This window comes from Siniperca chuatsi, linkage group LG1, assembly GCF_020085105.1.
Source record: "Siniperca chuatsi isolate FFG_IHB_CAS linkage group LG1, ASM2008510v1, whole genome shotgun sequence".
NCBI lineage: Eukaryota > Metazoa > Chordata > Actinopteri > Centrarchiformes > Sinipercidae > Siniperca > Siniperca chuatsi.
The window spans coordinates 3,294,398-3,306,291 of record NC_058042.1 but is presented as its reverse complement, the minus strand read 5'-3'; the positions used below and the strand labels follow the sequence as shown (position 1 = coordinate 3,306,291).

General features: G+C 38.9%; 1 protein-coding gene across 7 annotated transcripts in view; it reads left to right on the top strand.

Moving 5' to 3' along the window:
* The first annotated feature begins 980 nt into the window (after positions 1-980).
* Positions 981-11,894, top strand: part of LOC122877822 (tetraspanin-18-like) — a 37,706-nt gene continuing 26,792 nt past the window's right edge. For 6 of the 7 annotated variants that reach the window (XM_044199979.1, XM_044199989.1, XM_044199970.1 and 3 more), the window contains exon 1: positions 981-1,207. The gene's annotated coding sequence lies outside the window, so the exon portion shown is untranslated. The remainder of the gene's footprint in view (positions 1,208-11,894) is intronic. The other variant, XM_044199962.1, reaches the window with a different exon arrangement.

Sequence of the window (11,894 nt, the reverse complement as noted above, 5' to 3'; positions counted from 1 at the left end):
AGGGATCAATAAAGTCTTACTAAAATAATATCATATTTTGTATTATTTATCTAAATCTGCAAAGTAACTAGCTAAAGTTATCAAATAAATGTAGTGGAGTAAAAAGTAGTTGAAGTATAGAAGTATAAAGTAACTGAAAATGGAAATACTCAAGTAAAATACCTAAAAACTGTACTTAAGTACAGTATTTGAGGAAATGTACTTGTGGTGGAATTTAACTAAATACATTTTGTTACTTCCATTTTACTTTGCACTTCTACTCCACTACGTTTTGGAGGCAAATATTGTACTTCACTATATTTATTTGACAGCTTTAGTGACTAGTTACTTTTACAGAATACAAAATATAAATCATCTCATAAATTATAATATATTATTATAGGTTAAGTTACCCAGCACTTTATTAAAATGAGCTCCACCTTCACCGGCTGCAACATTAAAGTGATGAACACATTAATGCATCAATAATTATAATACAATAATATAATATATATGATTCTGAAATGGACCATTCTGCATAATGAGTACTATTACTTTTGGTACTTTAAGTATATTTTGATGCTAAAACTTTTGTACTTTTACTTAATCAGAATCAGAATCAGAAATACTTTATTGATCCCCAAAGGGAAACTCTTTGATACAGTAGCTCGCCTTTACGTCAGTGCACACAGGAGAAAGTACTTGCAAAAAAATATAATACACTATATAACACTATAAAAACAGGTCAGAAAATAAATTAAGAACCAGGTGGGTATAGGTTTGAATGCAGGACAGAGTATTTTTACACTGTAGTATTGCTACTTTTACTTAAGTAAAATATCTGAGTACTTCTTCCACCACTGAAGAGGAAAGAAAAGATTGATGAGTTCTTCTTCTTTAGTTATTTTCAAACACTGATCCTCCTTGACACCTGTTCCGGAAGTAGTTTTATTCTGAAAACCCTGACCGGAAGCCGTGTGTATATAAGCGCGTGGCTTGACGGCGGTTTAAAATGGGAGCGTAACCGTTCCCCAAACAGACCGCAGCGAGCAGTGAACCCGAGTCCGCCGACCCTCCTCTGCCGACCCTCCTCTGCCCGAGCCGCTGGAAGCGCAAATGTTGATTGATAAGAGTTTGTTGGATTTATTAGTTTTGTCAGGAGACGCTCGAGTCCACTTTCACAACAGATAAAAGAGACATTTTGGAGAAAGAAGCTCATCTCTCAGCGGTAAGTTACAGCGGTTTGAACGCCTACTGTACCGGTTGTAACGGTTAGCCTACAGTAGGTGTGTTATTAAGCACCTAGCCGCTAGCTTAATTACTCTTCACAAACGACGTTAAGGACTAAATTAATGATTTCTGCCAAGTAAAAACAACTGTTAATAATTGCTAATATGTCCTCACAGTTCAGTGTTGATTTGTGACCTTTACAACTTGACAGTCGGTTTGAAACATTGATAGAAAACAGTAAGATATACCACTTTACGTTCATTAAAACAGTAACATTTAAATGCGAATAAGGCACATTTGGACGGGGCAGATTATACAGGCTAGTTTTTGATAACTGCAGCATGTTTTATTAAAGAAAGTTTATGCTGCACCTTTTGGGTGTTAAAGTATGAATATAAATAACAAAGTTGTAAATGAAAAAATTAAAAATAACACTGGGACCACAGTTTGGTGTCCAGACTATACTGAATTTAACTGTATGAGCAGAAAGAAAATGAACCTGTTTTTCTATGAATGTTTTAGCTTTATGTTGTTAAATTAATCAGATTATATTTTTAGTGCTATAAACTATAGAGCCTGACTGATAAATCAGCCTGGCCGATATTATTGGCCGATATTAGCTTATGACATTATGCATCTCACAGTATCTGCATGTCAATAAGAGACAGAAGAAACTGAAGTACAGGAATGCAAAATACACTGCATGTTTGAGGTAATGTAGAAACAATGTCTCCGTATATCAGCACTGACAAGCTTATTTTTACGCTGTAAAAATATACATATTTTTGTGACTGTTCTTTAACAGCCAAAATGAAGGGATCCTTATCAAAAATGTTTGTTTATGTTATGTAGGGATTCAACTAAATATTATTTTCACAATCAGTTAATCTGCTGCTTGTTTTATGAACTAATTTATTAGTTGTTTGGTCCGTAATATGTCTGGAACTGTGAAAAGTGCCCGTCGAGACTTCCTAAAACCTGAAAGAACGTCCTCGATTTGCTTGTTTTGCTGTTAAACACCCAAAGAAAGTGAGTTTACTGTCACGCAAGACAAAGAAAAGCAGCAAATCCTCCCGTTGGAGAAGCTAGAACTGGGAAATGTTTTGAGTTTTTGCTTGAAAAGTGACTTCAATGATGAATCAGTGATCAGGATGGGTGCAGATTAAGTTTCTGTTGATGGACTAATCGATTAATCGGCTCAGTTCAGCTTTAATGTAACTTACATGTTTATGTAAAAAAAAAAATTAATGTCAGCCGATATATCGTGACGGATTAAACCTAATGTAGAGTACCACCACAGACAGTGTGTGTATATATATATATATATATATATATATATATATATATATATATATATATATATATATATATATATATATATATATATATATATATATATATATATATATATATATATATATATATATGATGAGGTGAGCCGGGAAACAGAAAGATAATTGAAGTCCTGCTCCTTTTGATGGCCAAACTCATTAGCTCATTAAACAAGTCACAGATATACATACACAAGACAAATGGATTTTTAAACACTACGGTGTTTTTTAACATGCGAGTGGTTAAGATACAACTTAAAATTGTGTAGAAAGTTAAGGGAAAATGAGATTTCAAGCAGTTTCAGAGCAATTTGTCTGACTTTTTTAAAAATGTTTTCCACCTGTATGTGTGCAAAGCAGAAAATTACCTTTTCCTGTTGACAATTCAGCAGCCAGCTATATTTTTAGAGCAAAATAAAATCTCCAAATAAGAGCTGATTAGCTGGCGTGGCAGCCGGTTGAGTAGCCAAACGAGCATTTGGCCGTTGCTGCTTTCACACCCTGTGAGTCTGTGAAACACGTAAACTGACCTCTTCATGATTTTGTTTTTCTTCTAAAAGCTTCAGCTGCCAGACTGTTATCGAGAGACTTTTTTTTTTTTTTTTTTTTTTTTTTTGTCTGTGGGAAGTTTTCTTTGTGTATAAATCAGTTTGGCACATTAATGCGCACCATCTGCATGAAAATAATGTTCAGAATAGGATCATATTCACCACCTGAACAACTCCGTTTCAACTCAGCAGTGCCAAAAAGAGACTTACATGTTCACATAATGAGGCAAATGTTAGTAAAAGGGAAAATCCACCCTGTTGGCGATGCACCTTGCATTTTTGGGTCAGTTTTGGTGTTTGGTGTTTGCTTTAGGGCTGCAACTGATGATTATTTTTTATCATTACTTAATCTGTTGTTTATTTTCTTAATAATCAATGAAGCATTTAGTCTATAAAATGCCAGAAAATAATTTAAAAAAAAATGTCATTGTAAGTCTCCAGAGCCCAATGTGATGTCTGCAAAGTGCTAGTTTTGTCCAACAGTCCAAAAACATCAGATTTAAAATGATTTTAAACACCATAAAAGCAGCACGAGCACATCGGAGAGCTGGCGTTAGTTTTTTTTTTTTTTAGTCGTGCTTTCCGCCTGGCTCTGGAGATGGTTGTTGTGAAATCTCTCAACAACTATTGGATGGATTGCCATGAAATTTGGCTCAGACATTCATGTTCCCCTCAGGATGAATTTAATAACTTTATTGATCCTTTTTATTGAGTTTTCACTTAGCGCCATCATCAGGTCAACGTGTTAATGTGTCCAACACTTTGGTTCATGACCAAATTCCTGCAAAACTAATGACGTTCCCATCAGCTGTTAGCACGCTAACACGTTAACGATGGTAAAAATGGTAAACATTGCCTGCTTAACATCAGCATGTTAGCATTGTCATTGTGAGCATGTTAGCATGCTGGCGTTAGCATTTAGCTGTGCTTCCAGCCTCGCGGAGCTGCTGGCGTGGTTGTAGACTCTTAGTCTTGTTGATTCATAAATGATTTAAGCGATTAATTGATTATTAAAATTGTTGCTGATTAATTTTCTGTCCATCGACTAATGGACTGTTGGTTTCAGAACTTGTATTCTTCGTATGTTTCCTCTGGTTTCAAAGGTGTCATGTTAATGTGGGAATGGGCGCCCTGGTACCCTGATGGTTGGGGCGTATGCCACATATGCTGGTGGACATTTTGTTGCATGTCGTGCCCCTCTCTCTCCCCATGTTTCCTGTCTCTACTGGCTGTCAAATAAAGGCAAAAAGCCCCAAAATAATCTTTAAAAAAAACAGTCACGTGGGGATAAAGCCGTCTCAAATACAGTTCAGCCACAAGGCAAATTTAGTTTTGATTCTTGCTCGATTTTTCTTGACTCCGCTCTGCTGTTGCTATCGTTCTCACCACCTCCACATCCTGAAAGTTCAGGTCATGTCTCTGGAGGACGTCGACAGGCATTGTGGCGAGGGGAACCACAGGTCCATCTGTCCCTTCCCTTCATGTGCAGCACTGAGGCACTTAGTCTATTTGTGGATCACAGCGTGGTCGCTGCGGCCTGACAAAAGGACTGACGAGCCACGGGGGGGGGCGACCCTCGAGGGCTGGCAGTTCCTTTACTTCCCATCCTGCCAACAGAGCGTCTCTGGGGTAAAGTGAGGAGGGACGCTGCTGGTTGGATTGAGGTAGTGTAGTACTGTAGACGTTTGGTGTCGTCTGAGGAAATACTAAATATCAGGTATCAGCCCGGCTAACTGAGTTTAGATTGCAGTGTTGTTGGTTTATCCTTTTATTTAGCAACGATTAGTCAAAGCAAAAGCAACTGAAGCTTTGCTTGGTTTTAGTGCTAAAACGATTGTTGGGATTATTTGTTTAGTCAAAATACTCAATGTGACGTCTGTAAATTACTTGTTTTGTTGACCAACAGTCCACAGTCCAAAGATATTAAGTTTACGATCATATAAAACCGAGAAAGGCAGCAAATTCTGACAGTAAAGAAACTGGAACAATAAAACATTTTTGGCATTTCGATGATTTAAAATTGTTGCAGATACATTTTCTGACAATCGACTAATCGATTAATTGACTAATTGTTTCAGCTCTGGTGGATTGACAGAAAAGTAATGGACAACAATTCTGATTATCAACAAGTCAATTATGAAGCGAAAATGTCGAACATTTTCTGGTTCCAAATGTGAGTGTTTGCTGCTTTTCTCTGTTTCACTGTAAATTTAATATTTTTGGGTTTTCGGCTGATGGTTGAACAAAACAAGCATTTGGAAAAGTTCACCTTGGGCTCAAGGAATCCTCTGGGAAGGGTATTTTTGACTATTTTCTAACATTTCATACCCCAAACAATAAATGGATTAGTCGAAAAAATTATGAACAGATTGTTAAAAATAACTGATAGTTGCAACCCTCCTTGGTTTTGTCTTGGATTTGATTTGTCTAAACCACTTTTTTGCTTGTGATCTCTTAAAATGAAGTAACGTGACCCCTCGTGACAGGTTATGGCCTTAATGTGAGCACGAGTTGTGAGCAGTTCAACTAAAGTGTGATTTTTACTTCTCTGATGTGTCTTGTTTAAAGGCTTTTGTAGAGGCCAGAGTAGGTGAAAGTATCCTGTATTTCAAAATAAACAAAAACTAGAGAAAAGCAAGAAAAAAATAAGAATTTTGTGTAATAGATTTGTTTTTCTTTCTTATCCCTTTAATCATCTGGTGACCCCTCAGATCTGCTAATGAGAAATTTGTATGACTGCGTGATAATGACTCAATCTGGCAAAAAGGAAGAAGGAAGAGGGTCGTTTCCTTGATTTGTTGATTAAATTACCAGCCTTTAACATGACCTGTTCTCCTCAAACGCACTGCGGACACATCATGCTAATGCCCTGGTGCTCTTTCAAAGGTTTCTAGTTTTAACGAGATTAAATTCAGTCAAACTGCATTAAAAAGCAGATGGTCGGCCCTCCGCAGAGCGACCCCGTCCCTGAACTCTGCTCTGTCGCAGCACGGGGGCTTTATCAGCTTCTCCTTGTCTTGGTGGTCTTGCTCAAAACACATTTTGAGTTCCTGTGTCAGTCAACCATACAACACATTCACTGTGAACATCTTGACTGAAGCTGTGTAAGATACTTTTAAGATGAAGCACTTTTCAAAATCTGGGTACAAAGAGCTTCGCAATAAATTTAGAAATGAAGAATATAAATAAATATGAATACAAAGAGGAAATATTACATTTGAATAAACAAATTAAATAAAGACAAGTGAGAGTATAAATAAAAGGCCTCAAGACAAATCAGGACAAGCAGGAGCATCAGTAAAATGCCTTAGAGAGAAAAAACAGCTCTTAATGTGAGAAACTTTGTTTCTCTGAAGACCTGAGGAGCTTAGTGGATCTGTGGAGGATCAAACATTCACAGGTAGATGGTGGACCAAAGTTTCAGAAGGCTTAAATAGTAGTAAAACGTATTTTTATTTTAATTTCTTAAATGTGATTGTGAATCTGTGATAATATAATGGGATCACTGAGGGGGTCCCTACATTTGACTCAACTTAGGTTTCCACTGCAAACCGCAAGTCAAGTGGATTCAGTTGAAATTCATTCCTGTAATTACTGACAGACCAAAATAAATATCAAATTCAACTGAATTTAAAAATCAAAACAAGCCAGTTTGTATCAGCAGGCGCTGTGATTGGCTAGCCACATCACTGCAACACAACACAGGAGAACCAGAAGAGTCTACAGCCAAACTAGCAACTCTGTGTTTAGCAGCTATATTTATGTTTACCATGTTCACCATCCTAGTTCAGCAAGTTAACATGCTAAGATGCTAAGAATCACGGGAATGTGATTAGTTTTGCAGGTATTTGGTCATAAACCAAAGTATTGTACAGATTTTGACCTGATGATGGCGCTAGATTAAAAGTTATGGGATCGCCAAAGTTATTACGATTCATCCTCTGGGCAACATGAATGTCTTTGGTAATCCATCAAAGTGAGAAACTCACTTAAAAGCACAAATGTGAACCCGCTGGAGGCGCTAAAGGAAAAGTCAGTAGGGTTCATCCTCTCAGGACCATGAATGTCTGTAAAACATTTCATGGCAATCCATCCAGTAGTTGAGATATTTCAATCTGGATCAAAGTGTTGGACTGACCGACATCACCATCCCTAGTGCCACGCTGCTAACATGGCTAAAATCATGGCAAGGTTTTATTTTGCCGCCAAAAGCAGCAGCGCAGATCAAAGCAGCTGCACTCCGTGTGGCTTTTTTATTTCAGTTTACAGTTAATGGCTGTTGATGGTTTGACTTGTGGTTTGCGGTGCATTTCAGTCTCAAATGTCTGCATGTAGAGTTAGTTAGGAGTCATGCAGCAGAACTTGGGACTAATGGTGATTTAGTAGCTTCTTGACTTAAGCAGACATGCTGCATTACAGTAGTGAAGATGAGAGGAGCTGGTGAAACGATAAGCAGGGGCGTACATTTTTTGTATTTAGGTTGCAATTGGAAATAACAGGACTGGATAACAAACAAACTTGACGTGTTTACCAAAGTTCATCTGGGAATCAGAAATCACTCCGGGGGTTTAGAGGCCGTATTTGGGCTAATTAGATTAAAGAATTTGCAATCTAACCATAATATCCGACAGTACATCGAACTCTACACACAGCATGGTTGCAGTAAGAGTCGGGCAGAGAGCTGCGTTAGGCACAAAGATTTTCTACCACGTCAAAATGTAATTTAAACCTTTTTTCAGTAAACGTTATTTAAACCGTATTACATCTCCTGTCATCGGCGTCTGACTGAAGTTACTTTGTCTACAGCTCGTTAGTGGCTTATGTCCAGACAGAATGCCACTACAGTAGCTTTAAATGCACTTTGCCACGACAGAAATGCTTTGGTAATTCAGTCACTGCGGTTTATTTAATACAAAAGAAGTGGTGCAGCTGTAATACAGTGGCTAAATCACGAGAGCATTTGGCAGCAAGCCACTCGCACACACACTTAGCACATAGGAGCCAATAATTCAGAACAGAGTCTAAATATGGCCGCTGAGAGAAACCAGCAGACAGTATTTTTCTCCACGCGCTTGAGTTTATTCTCCCAAACCTGAACCAGATGGCCTCGGCTGTAATGACGGTGACGTTTCTTTTACATTGGGGAGGCAATTACAGCGAGAGGAATCTGCTCCCTGTGTGGTCCTGCTCAGTGGTTCACTTCGTGGTTAGTTTGGGAGTTGGATCATCTGCATGGAAGGTAGCATTCAGTCACACCTGGTGTATTGGTTTCACTTAATAAACAGCAGTTAATAGAAGCGAGCACCAGGAATGACGAGAAGCAGCACCGACCGTCCTCCTCCGCTGCTGTGGAGGGCGCTCAGCTGTCTGAGGAGAGTGGGCGCCTCGCTCTCCACCTCTACATCCACCTCTTGGGATTCGAGTGTAATTGGGTCTCTGGAGGTTTATGTGTCTACCTCTGTGCTCGACATTTTTACTTTCATCTTTTAAGGTTTGGTTTGGTCCTCGACTGGCTGACAGCTCAGCACTCTCAGATGGCACTGAGGGCTTAAACGTTGGCAGCAATTGGGAATATCATCACACTTCCATCAGGGGTAAAGCTATACTTTGGATTTTAAAGCAATCACATAGCAACTTTTAGTTCGAAACCAGCTTTTAGTGTACTGGAGCTTGCTTTTCTGGGTCTATTGTGTCAGGTTTTCATACTCCTGCAGATTTCGGGCACAGCTTTGATGGAGTTTAATAGCAGCAGTTTTGGGCATCAGTCTCTTCTACAAACTTTCACTCTCTTGCTCTTACTGAAATATGCACCGGAGCAATATTTTTGTCAACTGTGGCTCTGTTGATGCACACATTAAAAAGGGCAGGAGCAGTCGACTCCTTTTGAACTTGCTTTCATCAGGATGACTTAGAGTTCAGGAATCTGCATTTCAAACTGACCATTAAACTCTTCAGAGATGAAAACAGTTACTCGGGTCTCCCAAAATGTTCAGTTGGTGCAGGATTAGTCACCGTCTCACCTCATCTGCACATGAATGTGATTTTGTCTTTTTTTCCCCCTCAGTTTCACACTGAGGAAATAGAGCAAGTAAGAAACGGGGAGAAAGGCTTCTTGCTGTGTGGGCAGAGCTGCTGTCAACAGATTTAGAAGGTCCTCCACATCCGTGAGTCATGTGCCGTCTGTTTGATAGGCCTGCATCATCGGCACAGCTGCCTGCGGCAACCTGTAGCTGCATGTAGGATTACAAGACGGCATCCTGCTCAAACATGAGATTTACCTAAAATACTATATTGTTTAACCACAATTATAGCCATATTCTTATACCAGTGAAGTTATTACACAGATTTCCATCCTGAGGGATCCCTCCTAAGTTTCCCCCGTTTTTTACCATGAGGTTTTTTTGTTTTTCCTCATCCAAATTGTAGTCTAAGGATAGAGGGTGTCGTATGTTGCACAGGTTGAAAAACCTCTTGAGACAAAGTTGTGGTTTTGAGCTATATAATGAAATAATTTACCTAACTTGACTTGGGTCAACTTTGTCAAAATATTTATGTACAGTATATTTTTTGAAGTACTTTGCCCACTGCAGAGTGACCTGCAGCGGTGCAGCACGCAGCGGTGCAACACGCAGCGGTGCAACATGCTGCGGTGTATTTATGTGCAACACGCAGCGGTGCAACACGCAGCGGTGCAACATGCTGCGGTGTATTTATGTGCAACACGCAGCGGTGCAACACGCAGCGGTGCAACACGCAGCGGTGCAACATGCTGCGGTGTTGCACACAATTTTCAGCCAACAGTTCAAACTGGTTTGGATATTTCACATGAGAGATTTCTGTCTTTGTGGGTGGGGCTCAGTTGGGAAAAGATGATGTCTGTGCACCAATCAGGATTTAGCAATATTCGAATCAAAATGTGGTGGCAGTTGCTGGATTGTTTGCCGATCAAATCTGATCAAGCCACAAGCGCACAGTCCTGATGAAGCAGATTAGCTAAGTTTTTGAACGTTAAACTCTTAATAAATTATGACCAAGGGTTTTTTTTAACCTTGATTGTTGAACATTTAGTAAGTAATATTTATGTTACAGAGAAATACTTTTACTATTATACTATCATCAAAGCAAAGTCAAACTCAGAGTCAACCTCTGCATCCTAAAGCTGAATGTCTGGTTGTTTTCGGATCCGAACTACTTCAGTTTTGTCACCCAGAATGAGCTGGAAACAATCGCCTGATCATCAACTCTCACAGATCAAGATATGGTGGCCCACAGGGGACAGTAGCCGTGTTGAATATTAAACAAAAGCTTTGTCAACAGTGAATTGCAAACAAAAGAGCCCCTAAGCACTGAAGGATTAGTCTGTCCACTTGTCTGTATGATGGTATGTTATGAGCTGAATAATAGTTAACTTTACAGCTTTAGCAGTTATCGGTGTTTTTCACGCTGCGCTGTTCTGTCACGACTCTCTTCATCTGTGTTTACTGCTTACAGTACAAGTCTGGACGATTTGGGACAAACACTTCTGCAGTTTTGAATCATGTATTGAAAACAAACAAAAAAAAAACATGAATCATGAACTGTGAATCATGTAGCACGAAAACACAGTGCGTTAACATCGCAGGATGATGAATCACTCTCATTACTGAAGTGATTTTTTCCTTTTCTTTGGCATTTCCCATGGCCTAATGTACTGTATGTACCATACAGTACCGTTGCAGCAACATGATCGATCATCATGATTTCATTCCTGCTCGCATGTGGTGGTTGCTATAGAAACAGCTGGACAGCTGGTAGAGTACAAGGCCCGGGTCACAGTGTGAACTCATCTGTGCTTTTCACTAGAAGGAGAGAAATTTTGAATCATGCCTTAAGAAATGTGTTAGTTCATTTGAGACTTGCAGGGTCGGGCTTGTGTGTTAAATGTGTTTAATGAGGCCTGCAGACCACATACGTGTCTAGGGCTGTACCGAATGTCATTATTTTACATTCGAAGCTTCTTTTGAGGTTTTTGAATGAAGCTTCAAATGTCTGTCGTCATATTTTATGACATCATCACACTAATGCCTGACATCATGCCTCCCTTTGTGTGCGGCGAGCCGGAGAGCAGTGAAAATGTTGTTTTTGAAAGGCTAAACGGCAAACAATATGGACTGAAGCAGAATATTTAGTTTGATTACATCTATCTTTTTTTTTTTTTTCCAATAAATTTTGACTTTTGGACTTTACAACCCTCTGGAGTTATTGGAAATGTACAAATAGTATAATGCTAATAATATTAGTGTAGCTCAATCTTTATCTGAAGCTGCGCAGAAATACCGGGTTTAAACAGAATGAATAGACATGCAAGAAAATTAAATATAAATATGTGCAGCATTCGAATGCTGATGTAGAATTTGAATGTCGACGTTATGATAGCAGCCCTAATGATGTCACATGTTACCATGGATTATTTTCAGCTATGTAATGCAGGAGTAGCCTAATAATAATAGATACTCATCGCACAGAATACAGTATTGAGACTGAAAAGCATATCTTTAATTCAACAAGAGTCTACAGCCATAGACCATAGCTAGTGACTCTGTGAGGCTGTATAGGCGCAGCAATGCTTTGAGCTAAATGCTAAGGTCAGCATGCTAACATGCTCACAATGACAATGATAACATGTTGATGTATTCTAGGTACAATGTTTACCATGTTCATCATCTTAGTTGAGCGTGTTAGCATGCTAACGTTTGCTAATTAGCACTAAACCAAACACAGCTGAGACTGAAAGAAATGTTTTGCAGGTATTTTATCTTAAACCAAA